This window comes from Periplaneta americana, chromosome 6, assembly GCF_040183065.1.
Source record: "Periplaneta americana isolate PAMFEO1 chromosome 6, P.americana_PAMFEO1_priV1, whole genome shotgun sequence".
NCBI classification, from domain to species: domain Eukaryota; kingdom Metazoa; phylum Arthropoda; class Insecta; order Blattodea; family Blattidae; genus Periplaneta; species Periplaneta americana.
The window spans coordinates 55,698,403-55,712,801 of record NC_091122.1 but is presented as its reverse complement, the minus strand read 5'-3'; the positions used below and the strand labels follow the sequence as shown (position 1 = coordinate 55,712,801).

The 14,399-nt window shown below is 32.8% G+C and overlaps 1 long non-coding RNA gene across 1 annotated transcript in view; it reads right to left on the bottom strand.

Moving 5' to 3' along the window:
* Window positions 1–4,350: 4,350 nt before the first annotated feature.
* The window catches only part of LOC138701336 (uncharacterized), a 208,919-nt gene continuing 198,870 nt past the window's right edge, over window positions 4,351–14,399 (bottom strand). Inside the window, exon 6 of the long non-coding RNA XR_011332512.1 lies at window positions 4,351–6,000. This is a non-coding gene — a long non-coding RNA (uncharacterized lncRNA). The remainder of the gene's footprint in view (window positions 6,001–14,399) is intronic.

Genomic DNA, 14,399 nt, shown 5'->3' with positions numbered 1-14,399 from the left:
TGTGACGTCATTACTCGGTTGAACCGAGTACAAATTTGTGGCGGTTGATTTAAAATTTAGATAGATTGAGTAGATTTTAGAACGTACTTTGAAAGTGGAACCACAGTCTACTATATACAGTCGCGAAGCTTGAGGTGATTTTTTGCAAATCTCGTGATAAAGCGCTCCAAGCGGTTAGCAACTAGAAACAATAGACTGTCCACGGTCGACTTTGGACTGTGTCGTATTTCCATCGAGTGCTAGCTCGTTGCGTATTTCATATTGATGCTTGTGAAATGTTCGTTATTGGTTGTAATGAAAATGTTAATGGCTAAAATACAATAATTGGAATAATAATATTTTACTAGAGACATAGAAAAATTAAGTTTGTTTTAATGAAATTTACTGATCACGTTTTATTTTCAATTCTGGTGGGATTATTATTGCTCAGGCCTACTTTTTTTTTCAAAGGATATGTTTTTAATTATAGCTGTTAATTTTGTTGTTATTTTTATTTGTTACTTTACTAGAGACGTAGAAAAAGTCTGTTACAATAAAATTTATTGATCACGTTTTATTTCTAATTCTGATGTGATTATTATTGCTTAACCTCATCCCATTTTGTTAACTACGTAAGCCTACACTACAAGTACCGGTACACCTAAGTTACTCCATTAATTCATATTTCCATTATTATTGTTGTAAAGGGAAATGCAAATTAATATTTATTGGTTTCATAGTTAATTATCGCTATAATCTTGATTGAGTGAAGCTATTACAGTAAATTTCAGTTCGTTTTGCACAAACAAAAATTATATTAACTTATTTCTTGCAGGTATCTTCGAGTTTATGGTGGAATTTAATATACTTCATTAAAATAATAAATTGACTTTATGCATTTAATATTTCAATAGTGGAAGGAAGGTGTTAATTTTTCCAAAAGAACACGACAACGAAAGTGTAACATATTTTGTCGTCTGCTAGGAGAGAGATCTGCGATGATGAGGCGATAGTAGCGATCCTAATGGTGGGCAACTACCCCTGTTTGCATATTTACTACATATTGAGCTTCGCGACTGTATATAGTAGACTGTGGTGGAACCAAGCGTGTTTTAAAAGCGTTGTAGTAAAGCGCTTTCGCTTTGCCAATTGACGAGATAAAAGTTATTGCCAATTGACGAGATAAAAGTTATTCTCTTCATTGAAAAATGGCGGTTGCAAATTTCATTTGCGTGATTACAACTATTTGCGGAGTTATTTTGTATGAAAGACCTATTTAACTTTAATTGTTGTTATATATGACAGACGAAATAAAATTGATAATAGTACATTATGCAACGAGTCTATAATGATAGTAATTAAGAAGCGAATATGGATGTTTATGAAACCAGCGCAAGCTCGTTTCATAATTTTCATACGAGCTTCTTAATTACCATTATAGGCGAGTTTCATACGACTTTTTATGCTCGACCATATTTCTAACTTGAAATTACAGTATTCAGATGTATACATTTTATTTGTATGTCACAAGATCGAAAGTGATCTTGTTCTAGGTCGTGAATTGTGAGATGTGCGCAGATGCGAAAGTATCGATTTTTTCCGAGGAACAATAATGTCATTGACCTTGATGTAATCCCGTTAAACTTGGTATAACCTTGATTATTGAATTCGACATTGAAAAACGAGATGACAAATTGAATTTATTTGAATATTATTTACAATTAACGCTAATTATTATAGTAACAGAACATAACCTTCTGTGACAGTATTGGATTTCCAGCCTCCGTGACTTTTCGCTAATTCTCTTTCGATTGCATATCCGAGAATAATCGATACTTCCGGTTTTATAACGGTACGAAGCTGACTCGTCATTGGCTGAACACCTGTAAGCTGAGTTGTCATTGGCTGAACACCTGTAAGCTGAGTTGTCATTGGCTGAACACATGTACTTTAATGAGTACGTGTACTTTAATGACATGCATTAAAGGACTGCTACCAGGTGTATAATTATTACATTTCGGCATGGGCGAGCATAAAATAATTTATAGGCCTAATACTAACAGCTAATAAATTAACAAGTGAGGTAAACGTTAAACGCTGCAGTAAAAAAAAAAGAAAGAAACAGGCTCCATGAAGCGCTGCCTAAAACACTTAAAAATAACACACACAATTATTTACTATTAGGCCTACAGAGAGTGGATAAAATAATCAATAAAACGTGGAATCTTAAACTGAAGAACATGATGTTTATTTATTTTATAACATTACTAGCCTTCAGTACAATCATGTTCTCTTTCGTGAAGAGTAATATTATTGATAAATTAAAGTAATTAGGTAACATAATTCGTAGAAATAAATACAAATAACATTATGAATGATGAGGTAACACAAATCCAATAAACACAAATAGAAGAAAATATAATTCACTTCCTTTTTTAACATATTTTAATATTAATCAAACTCTCTAGTATGATAATAATAATAGTAATAATAATAACAATAGTAATAATAATAATAATAATAATAATAATAGTAATAATAATAATAATAATAATAGTAATAATAATAATAATTATTATAATAATAATAGTAATTATTATTATTATTATTATTATTATTATTATTATTATTATTATTATGGGGTGAAGAAGGGATAGTGACGCGAAACATACAGCCTCTCCTATCCAAATGCCATCCTCACCTTCCCATGGTCCACCCTGTTTCTACCAACGAGGAAATGGCGACCGAGTCACAGCGGTATAACTGTTTCATCAAATGCAGAGGAAATGCTGCATTACAAGCCTGTCCAGAGGCTAAAAGTGGCAGCCCCACTACTGGACTACCTAACGATAAGGCTAGTAACCTATCTTAGGGAAAATTACATTACTTTCAAGCCTCAAACAAGCAGTATAAGGGGGCCGAAACAGGTCTACAGAGGCCTAATTCGTGAAGGATGATGATGATGATGATGATGATTATTATTATTATTATTATTATTTACAGTAATATGTTCAGACTGTCAGTGTTTATTAGGCCCACTTGACAGGTCATATAATAGGATGAACTCCTCTTCAATACTAGAGGCCTTTTAGCCCACTTTGGGAACAAGGAAATAATTTGTCCTGCAGCAGAAAATATTTAAATACAACAGTACCTACGTTGTTGCCTGCTAGAATTAAGTAAAACACTTGAATTCTGTTTGAACGTTTGAACTGACCGGTAACGGCTACACTGCCCTCCCAAGCCAAAAGGGCGTATCTCAAGGATTTTCTGAAAATCAGTTTTTGAAATAATTGGATAGTTCAGATGCTAATACATCTATTTCCTAAAGGAAATGGCCGTTTCTCAATAAATTATGCCTTTAAAATGTGATTTAGTGAAAGCTATATTTAAAAATTAATATGAATTCCTAAGCGAATTTGGCAGAAGTTCATTTTTCTAAGCAAAAAGGCCGTTTCTCAGACATACATTCTTTTTGCTTAGTATTTTCTATTTGCCATTCTAGTCAAATTAGACGTAACTGCATTAGTAACAAATCCTTCGTGTTTTAATCCGTTCTCAGCAATGTAATCGCCATTACCCGAATGTTCATTTCCCATAATTTAAACATAGTTCTTATAATTAATTAATCGTTGATCATGAAAATTAATATACAAGGCGTGTTCCGATTAATTTTTCTAGCTTATTTTTGAAAACATGGCACAATTTTCATTTGCTTGTTAGTTGTTATGTAGTCAAGACGCAGAATATTGATTCTACTCAACCTTATTTTAGAAACGCCATTATAATCACCACGTAAGTAAAATAATATATATTTTTATCACTATTGGACTGATAGCTCATATGCACAAATATTTTAGAGACAACGAAATGGACAATGAAATTATTCGTAGACACATAAATTCATTTAATCCTACCATTTCACTTTAGTACATTACTGGAGGGAACATGCACCTAATCGTCTTTATTTACCAAGTGATATAACTCTGACTGCCATGCACCATGATTTTATTACTCAGAATGTTAATTACAAATGTTCATATGAAAAGTACAGAATGGTAGCCAGTGAAATGAACATATCTTTTGCTAAACTGTGAAATCTTCAATGTGCATAATAATAGCCACACAAAGGAAAATTTGGACACTAATTTTTAAACTTGTAAAATGTGGAAAACATATTGAGAGAGCATCAAAATCTCGGGCCAAATACAGAGAAGATGCTGAAAAAATTGAAGAGGTTAACAAAATAATTTATTATGCAAATCTTCAAAAAGTTATCTTGTTGCCAAGACTGGACACATTTAAGGTACAGTAGCTATATTCACAAATGTTTGACTGTCTACATGAGAGCTTCGTTTCTGTTGGGGAAAAAAAAAAAAAAAAAAAAAAACAAACAAACAAACAAACAAACAAAAAATGTGCAAGCCGTTTGCAGCTGTCTGGCATGAGGCTCTCTTTAAAAGGAGCAAAGAAGAAATAGTAAGCAGTTTCTACAATTTTTTCAAGTACAAGAGAGATTGTTCAAAATTACTCTATGGTTGGACAACTGCACGGTCCAGAACAAAAATTGGACATTCTTTTCATTGTTGATTTACATTGTTAATTCAAATGAAGTAAGTGCTAATGAAATTTTGAAAATATGTTTTGAACCAGGCCATTCGTTTATGTCTTCTGATCCTTTCATCACAAAGTAGAACAGCCAGTGAAAAGACGTGGATATAAAGTATATGATTTTGCAGACTTTGTAGATGCAGTAAAATCAGCATCTTACCAGACTGAGGTACTGCCAGTGACGCTTCAGTATTTTTTAATTTGGTCTGACTACTCATCACAATATAAATTGAACCTGATTCATCCAAGAACCTGTCTGCATGATATGGTTGAAATAACGGTTTCCAGAGGATCATACAGTATGCAGTACAAAAATGACTTTGATGGTACATCATTCAACATACATTTCCTGACTGGAAAAATAAACTGAAGGAAGGAACAGTTACCACGTCCTGAGCAGCAACGAAAACCTCTTGGATTCCCTGCTTAAAAAAAGAGTGCCATAATTCGTAATTTGGGTGGAATAATGAAAAACAGACTGACATTTTGGGAGAATCTTCCAGTAAATGATGACTAAAATGTTATTATGTTCAAGTATCAATTATTTGGTATTAACTAACTTTTCAGTGTGTTTTTTTTCTTTTTGTTAATTTATTTACCTCAGTAATTTACGTAGAAGTGTTTTGTGAACTGTATACCTTAGTAAATATAACCAAACATTTATTTTCAACTTCAATGTTGTACCTTTGTATCATTAATATAGACTATTAACAGAATGATTGGTAAATAAATTGCTGTCTCTTCACTAATTTTCTAGATAATATTTGTCTTAGATTGCAGTATTTTTACAATACTGCTATGCAGTATGTGTTGTAATTTATTAAAATAATAAAAATATTTAATAAAATAAAACAGAATTAATTTCACTTACTGGTTTTTTATGTACAATATGAGATACGCCTAATTTGCTAAGCATATCAGTATCTTCAACAATTAATATTAATACTTAGCAAATTAGGCGTATCTCAAATTGTCCACAAAAATGTAAGCTAATTAGCCTAAAAATTGTATTCTATATATTTTGAATATATTTCAATAATGAATACGCTGAAAATTCCAATAAATTAACTTTAAAAGTAGGCGCGCTTTGATCATTCACTAAATCCTCAATACTGAAAAATATTCAAGTTTTGAGATACGGCCTTTTGGCTTGGGAGGGCAGTAACAGTTAACCAAGTAACTTCGGTGCTCCGCTGCCAAGCACATAAACAGATAGAACCGAGTAACTCAACAGTTCTACTCGCTCCGTCCCCAGCTCTAATTTACACTATTCACCTGTTAACTGAATTGATCATCACAAGCAGCTCACAACAGAAGTTCACCTGTGTTGAACTGGAACACCTGAGATTGTGTTAGATTTAAAAAATTGGTGGCCTCCACTTTACAAGAAGTGCCCCGTATCCCAAGAAACTGCAAACAAGTCAAAGAGAGAAAGGTTGTTTTTTGGATAAGCAGCCGGTACCATTTTCATTATAATTCAGATAACGATGGAGTATGCATAGGTTCCACATATATGAACGGAATGATGCAATGTATGTTCATCCTGAGACAAACATCAAGACCATAGATGCCCAATTGTAACTCGTACGAGGAGACAGTGGCGACAAGAGTGTGTGTTAATTTTCATTGGTCGAGTAGATCACGTGGTACCAGCGGCCATTATGCAGCAAAAATTGTGTGCTACATCAGGACTTAGGAGGTCCTGGCTACATGGTACTAGATACGTTTTCTGCGTTATTTTTGCGACTGATTTGCAATATAAAAGTATCTCATATTGTGCTTTATGCTTGTTTAACTTACAGGTTTATTCTTGATATAATTCATACTGATGTAGTGAAATACGCTCATATACTTATGTTTTTAGATAAATATGCCTGGCTGTGCTGCAGTAATTCAGCCAAGAAGGGCATGTTAATGAAGTGCTTCCCAAAAGATCCAGCAAGAAGAAAGGAATGGCATATTAAAATGAAAAGGGATAAGTGGAAGCCAACTGATTATTCATATTTATGTGAGGTATGTATTAAAATATAATTTGTGGAAAATAATAATACAAACAGCCAACAGATGTTAGGTCTAAGTATGATATCAAAATATGCATTGTATAGATCTATTATGTTAATACCAATATAATTTTGATTTATTTAGGTTCACTTCGCTCCTGATATGTGGGAAAAAAACTCGTGTTGATGGCACACGAAAACTAAAATCGAATGCTGTACCAACAATCTTCTTTTTCTCACCACCATCAGCAATGAAACGAAAACCTCCAATCCAGAGAAAAGCTTCAGCTCCAAAAGCCACCAAATCTTCGTCAAGTAAGTAAATTGCTTTCCATTAAAAATATTTTAAAAAGGTCATTTTCATTTTAATATTCATATTGTTAATCTGATAAGTTATAGGCCTAATTACTACTATTAATCACGTATGTGTAAATTATATTTCATTAAAAAATACATAAATCTAATGATATTAGCCACCGGCGTGGCTCAGTCGGTTAAGGCGCTTGCCTGCCGGTCTGAAGTTGCGTTCGGGCGCGGGTTCGATCCCCGCTCGGGCTGATTACCTGGTTGGGTTTTTTCCGAGGTTTTCCCCAACCGTAATGTGAATGCAAGGTAATCTATGGCGAATCCTCGGCCTCATCTCGCCAAATATCATCTCACTATCACCAATCTCATCGACGCTAAATAACCTAGTAGTTGATACAGCGTCGTTAAATAACCAACTAAAATAAAAAATCTAATGTTATTCTATACACATTACAATACATTATTATATTTTTGTGTATTTTAAAAGGATATTTTAAAATTTAAATTATCTTCTAGTATACTGGTACCTTAAAATTTTAATATAAAACTTAGATTTAAACTGATGACACCTAGCAATGTAAATGGCGAAAACGTTTGTTAATTAGACATTAAATACTAATGTTACGTTATTTGGCGGAAATATAATATAGGCCTACACATAAATAATAATAATAATAATAATAATAATAATAATAATAATCTTATATAAATTTCCGTACCCAATTTCTTAATACATGTTGTCCCTTAGGTATGAACACATAAGTTGCATTACATTAACTTAACCTCCCTGAAGTACTATTTGTATTACTGTGTATTTAATTGGTTTTAATGTTAAACGCCACACAACAGACACAAAATTATATTCTGAATTAGGCTGAGATATAGTTAACACGAAGCATTTTCCACTGACCTTAGTGGTTTCAGCTGACGTCATTTATTTATTTGTGTTTATAGTCCCAATCAGTGGGTGTGAAAGCCTCCTTCATCCAACAAACAGAAAATTACATTCGAAATTAGGCTAAGACATAGCCAATATGAAGTATTTTCCACTGACTTAGCTGCTTCCAGAAGTGGCCTCTAATCTGGTACCTTCTATTGATGTGCATTTACAAAGAACACAAAATATTAAGTGAATATTTTCGAATTAGTCTACCAAATCCCTTCATAACGTATTGGTAGAGCATCTGCCTATAAATCGAAAGGTTTTTGGGTCGATTCCCAGTGACTGCACATAAGGTAAATTGAAATGTATTAAGATTAAATATGAGATGAAAAATATAAGTAAAGAGTGGTGTAAGCAGGATAAAAAATAGATAAAGGAATAAGAAAAAGGAGAGGAAGAGAGAAAGAAAAAGATAGATGAAAAAAGAAACAATACAAAATTATACAATTTCTTACAGACATAGCAAGGTAAGTGCGAAAACAACATAGGAACATCGACTGGTACTAGGAAATTACATAAATTTCAAACAACACTGTTGGCTTAGAGTCCTTCCTCATTAAGGGAGAACAAAAAATGATGTCATATGAAGTGAGCTTACAGAATAATTATGTAGTCACTATATGTTTGCCATGAAGAGGTATGACTCCCTTTCTCAATTTACCTCTACATTGTATTCGGTAGCAATAAATTTCCCCTTCATCTGACAGATACACAAATGCATAGAAGGAAGAAGGCTGCAGATTTTATCTTAAACTTTTATTACCTATTTTAATGCGTTCTATTGTATAATTCAAAATCAAAACTTGTTTTGCCTGTTTAGGTCCAGTTCTAGATTCTCAAGTGGTTCCACAAAATATGGCAGTTTCTATTGGCAGTGGTGCTGAATTACAACCGTCTTCATCACATGCAGCATCACCTTGTGAAATTTCAACTCCTGAGTCTTCTGCATCAAGTGAGGACAGTGACAACTGCTGTCAGACTGAACAAGCCATACATGAAGAATCAACTACAAAACTGGCAAGGTATGGGAAACTATATTTAAAAGAAAAAAGGAAGGATGAAAACTACAAGAAACTTTTAAGGAATTCAACCAAAAGATTAAAAAACATGAAAAAGTGTAGTGTTGAAAATGATCCTTCTTTTGTAAATAAGATTTTAATAATGATCAGATTATTTCATTACAAAGAAAGCAACAAGGAAAGACGAACATGTTCGTGAAATGGTCAAATGTGACTATCACCAAAGCCCTAAAGCTGAAATTTAGTTGTGGTGGAAGTGGATATGAGGAACTGCTCAAGCAAGGCTATCCATTGCCTTCTGTACGTACTTTGCAGAGAAGATCACAGAATCTCAAATTTGATAGTGGGATTTTACATGAAGTTTTTGAATTTCTTAGAATAAAAGTGGAATCCTTCGAATCTCATGAGAAGGACTGTGTTTTAATATTAGATGAAATGGCTATCACTTCAGGGAATGTATATGACTGCTCCTTAAGCAAATACTTTGGGAATGTAACACTGCCCGAACACTCAGGCATGGCAACTCATGTTTTAGTTTTTATGTTAGGTGGTGTAATTACACGGTGGAAACAAGTAGTTGCCTATTATTACACCAGTGATTCAGTAAATGGTGCTGTTTTTCATGACATCATCGAATGTATCTTTCAGAAAGCTGAAGAGTTGCAATTGAACATTTTAAGTGTATCTGATATGGGTTCTTGTAACCAAGCACTATGGAGGGCTTGGGGTGTAACAGCAGGCAGATATTCTGAGATCAAGTGCACAGTTGCCCATCCACTGCACTCGGAAAAAGTTGTATTTGTCTTTGCTGATGTACCACATTTATTTAAAAACATTAAATCAATGTTCATATCGAATAAGGTGATTAGAATACCCAACGATATTAAAGAGAAACAAAAGCTACCCACAAATGAAGTTCTGGCAAGCCATATTTATGAAATAATTGCACATGAAAAACAGCATTCTTTTAAACTGGCACCAAAACTATCAGAACGAGACCTGTTCCCAAGTCACTTCGGCAAGATGGAAGTGTGTACATCAACAAGTGTGGTAAACCATACTGTAAGCAGTGCTCTGAAATTTCTTGCTGAAGAACTTGATAAACCTGCTTACTTAACTACTGCATGGTTTTTGGACCAAGTAGAAAGATGGTTTCATTTAATGACCTCTAGACATCCATCATGTGCTTTAAGTAAATTTAATTTAAATGTTTACAGAGATTCCATAGCATTCTTAAAAGATTTTAGGAATCTTTTTTGTAATATGGAAATTGGTCAGAAAAAAATTTGGAAACCATCTCAAACTGGTGTCCTAATTTCAACGCAGGCCATGTTAGAATTGCAGGCTAATTTATTGGAAGACAGAGAGTACAAGTTTCTTTTAACTAGCAGGTTTCCTCAGGACCGTTTGGAAAATCTTTTCAGTGTGCTAAAAAGTAAACAGTGTGTTCCAAATGCAGTTCAGGTTAAAAATAACCTCAAGTTGATCTGTGTGTCACAATACTTACGAAATGCATCTCGTAGTAGCTACGAAGAAGATGACAGGGAATTTCTTTCTGGATTCTTGGACACATTACATGAGGTAAAACCTAAGTCTGAAGAAGTAGAAATTTCTGCAGAAATGAGTCATCCTATGGCAAGTCTCAATTCTAGTGAACTGAATTCCTTACATAATGTATCTGGTTATATCGTTCAGAGTATCAAGAAAACATCAAAAACATGTTCAACATGCATATCTCCTGTAGGCTCTAAAACGCCTATGTATGAAACATTTATCAGGTTCACAAACTTTCAATGCTTCAGGGAAGACACACTATTTTTCTGTTCAGAGGAAACATTTCAACTCTTTGTTGAAATGGAAAATATTTTTGTAATGTTCCTTCCAAGTGTTTCTGTACAAGATGTAAATTTGAAACAATTCTACTTTAAGGAAATGAGTAAATTAGAGCTGAACATACCTGACTGTCATGAACTGAAAACTAAAATTATTAGCAGATATATTGTATACAGACTGAAAATTAATTCTAAAATCTGCAAACCAGCTACTAATATCTATGCAAGTAAATCCATTGCTGAAATTCACTGTAGTATAATTTAACACTAATAATTCTGGTATTGTATGCATATGTGTTTATTTTTATTGTGTACATTTTATTGAATTCTCTGTTTCTGATTTTATTATGTAGCTTAAATCATATATTCTTGTAACTTAACACTAATAGATTATGTATTGCAGTGTGTTTACTTTTATTTCTATTGTGTACAATTTTTCAATTGTCTGTTTCTGATTTCAATGTATTTGATAGTAATTTAACATTAATATGTATTCCACAGTGTGTATTTTTATTTTTATTGTGTATATTTCATTCAAGGGTTGCAAAGGGTAGTGATGTGCATTCCATAACCTCTCCTACTCAATTCCCATTCTTACCTTCTCGTGGTGCACCCTGTTCTAATGAATGAGGCTCTGGAGACCGAGTCATGGCGGTATAACCATTTCATCTTATACTGAGGAAATGCAGTATACACCAGTTTGTCAGAAGCTGTAAAGTGATAGCCCTACCATAGGACTTGCCTCCTCTTTCCTTGCAACTAGTTGGAGGAAATCATTATGTTTGCAAGTCTACAAATATAATTTTGTAGATCGTTGTTATAGCACTATGGCCTGTTAGAATGATATTTTATTAAATTCTCTGTTTCTGATTTTATTATGTAAATCATATTCGTTTGTAACTTAACACTGATAATATGTAATTACTTATATCTAATATGTTTTTTATGTTTGGCTATGAAGTAAGTTTTACTCCTATTCAGTGTAAGAGAAAACCTTATGGTCTTAACTGTACCAGGTTAAATAAAACTTTCCTCGTCGTCATTATATTTGCAGCTTTCACATGGTATTTTTTTTTTCCACTGCAGTATGCCATTTCCTTGGTATGTATGCCTAACTGAAAACTTGCATATTGCAGTGAAAAAAAGATTAAATGTAACAAGCAAATACAATAATAGTATTCTTATAGGAGATGTTATGTAACTATAATGTTCACCACTGTTACCAGAAGAATTTGCATAGGCCTGTTTGTATAATTATTAATTCCTCACGCCTTCTATTCTGTAGGTGAATTCATGACATTGAACAACACTTCATGAAATTGATATTAAAGATATGTGTTGTACAAGTAAACTATATTGTAAACCTCTTCTGTTTGTATTTCAACTAGACTAAATTAAGAGTTTACAGTAGTATTAAGTTTCTTTGACTTGTTCCATATTCTAGCTGTGAAGCAATGTATGAATACCATGGAATGTTAATAAATACAATAAGTTTACTGTGTAATGTATTGTCAGCATAATTTTCCAGGTACCATTCATAATATTTAAAATGCTATGAGAGTTGACATGTATACTGTTTACTTTGATTCATTATGACTTCTGTTATTGTTTTGTATTTCCGAAAATGTATTGAAATAAAAAAAAATTAATTAAATGTACTGGGAAATACAGATATTAAAAGTGTATCCGTACCAACATACTTTTCCCTTCCTCATGTGTAAAAATGATATGTTGATTTTATGTCATTTTTCCAGCTCAGTTTATATTTAGACATTGGAAATGGGAGACCTCTCAAGAAACTTTCTCAGGTACGTAATATTAATACTAGAAGCTCCAATTAGATTAAATTAAAGGATAGGGACTCAATTTCCAGATATATTAAAAGTTATATCCATATAGCCTCTGCTTGACTATGCAACAACATGGGGGATGGGCGGAGCTTAAGCTGTCTTGTCGCCACTGTCTATATACAGCCACTGCAGTACGAGGTAACCCCTGGCATAAGCAACTAGCAGTGCATATTCTTTAAGGTCGTTTTTCCTATTTTATATGAAAAGTTATTGACTTTAGCACAGCATACTTGACGTGCAATATCTCCTGGTTCTATAGGCGTTTGGACATCCATGATCAAGACAGTTCGTTGAATCCGTACCCTTTCTTAATCTTGCATATAAAAACAGAATACCAATAACTAAGGCAAAGCTTGAGGACATTTCCAAGGCTATACAGTATGTTCCAGACGAACATAAGGCTTTCTATGAAGAGTTTAGGGAATGATCTGTGTCTGCAGGAACATAAATCAATGGAGAATGACCCAGGAGTTGATGTGGAACCAGAAGGGACAGTAAACTAGGAAGAAGAGCTAGAAGAAATCATATAAACATTATTATTAATAAATATGTAAGTTAGTTGAGTTTGAAACACAAATTATAATTGTTTTAAGTTTTTTTCTTTAATTTTTTGTTAAAAGGGTATAATTTAGTAGATTTTGGAATATGATTACTCTTAATTCGGTAGATTTAATGAAAGATTATTTGTTGAAGTCCATGTCTCTTAAACAGTTCTATGTAGCCCACCTGAGATCTAATAAGTCTGTCTCTTGGTTTAGATGTGAATATGTTTCTTGTGTTTTCCCACAAATGTGGTTTCATGGAAATATGCCCTTTTAATATCAGCACGTTCATATAATTTGAACTGGTAATGGAAATTACGGGAAAATGACTGAACGGATTTTAATGAATAACTCCTCATTTTGAAGTTTGGAACCCAAAGATTTGCAGAAAAATAGTAGTTTTCAGTGAAATGTCAATTTTCCTACATAATTTTCCTATTTTCCAAAATCCATCTGTCGTCAGTTTTGAGAATGAAAATAAAACACACACACTACAATAAGCAATATTATACGAAGGCCATGACCTACAGGATTGCCAACATATTTAGAGCAAATCAGAGCAAATTCTGTGACATCATAATGACAATAATGTGTCGATCTTCATTTGTGTAATTTTATAATGTCTCTGTGATCCGTTATTAAAATTTTTCAAGACTTGCTACAAATAATTTACAGATCTGATTTTGTGGTGTGTAATTTTCTGAGTACAGCTGTGTTTTGGATATTAAAAACTACGAAACTTGAGGTGGTTTGATGACATTATCACCAATGAAAGTGAAATATTATTATAGTTAATGCCATGATGTGAGTATTTGTCATTAATATACATATTAATGATATAGCCTATTGATGATATGAAGCTCAAACTTTTGGAGTTATATAAGTAGACATAGAGAATATCTTAAATTAGATCTCCATTTCTATAATTTACTGAGTGATGGCTGTATAATATAAACAGTATATGTTGCTGAAAACTAAATAACTTAGGTACATAAATTTGAATTTTAAATTCATCTTTGTAGATTATCCAATAAGTCATATTATGATGAAAGAGTAATATGGTTTCAATGTTTCCGTCTTGACTTATTTATAATGTCAACACAAAAAAATATTTTTGCTAACACATTTTAATTATTTTTGTGAACGTTTTCGCCCTGTGTGGGCATCTTCAGACAATATAGACATCTGTATATAATGTATATCAAAATTACATAATAGATGTGACCAATTATACAAACAATAACTTGAAGTTTTAAAAGGCTATTAAAACACTTTTAAAAATCTAACTAAAAGTACAGCAACAAGATTAATCAATAA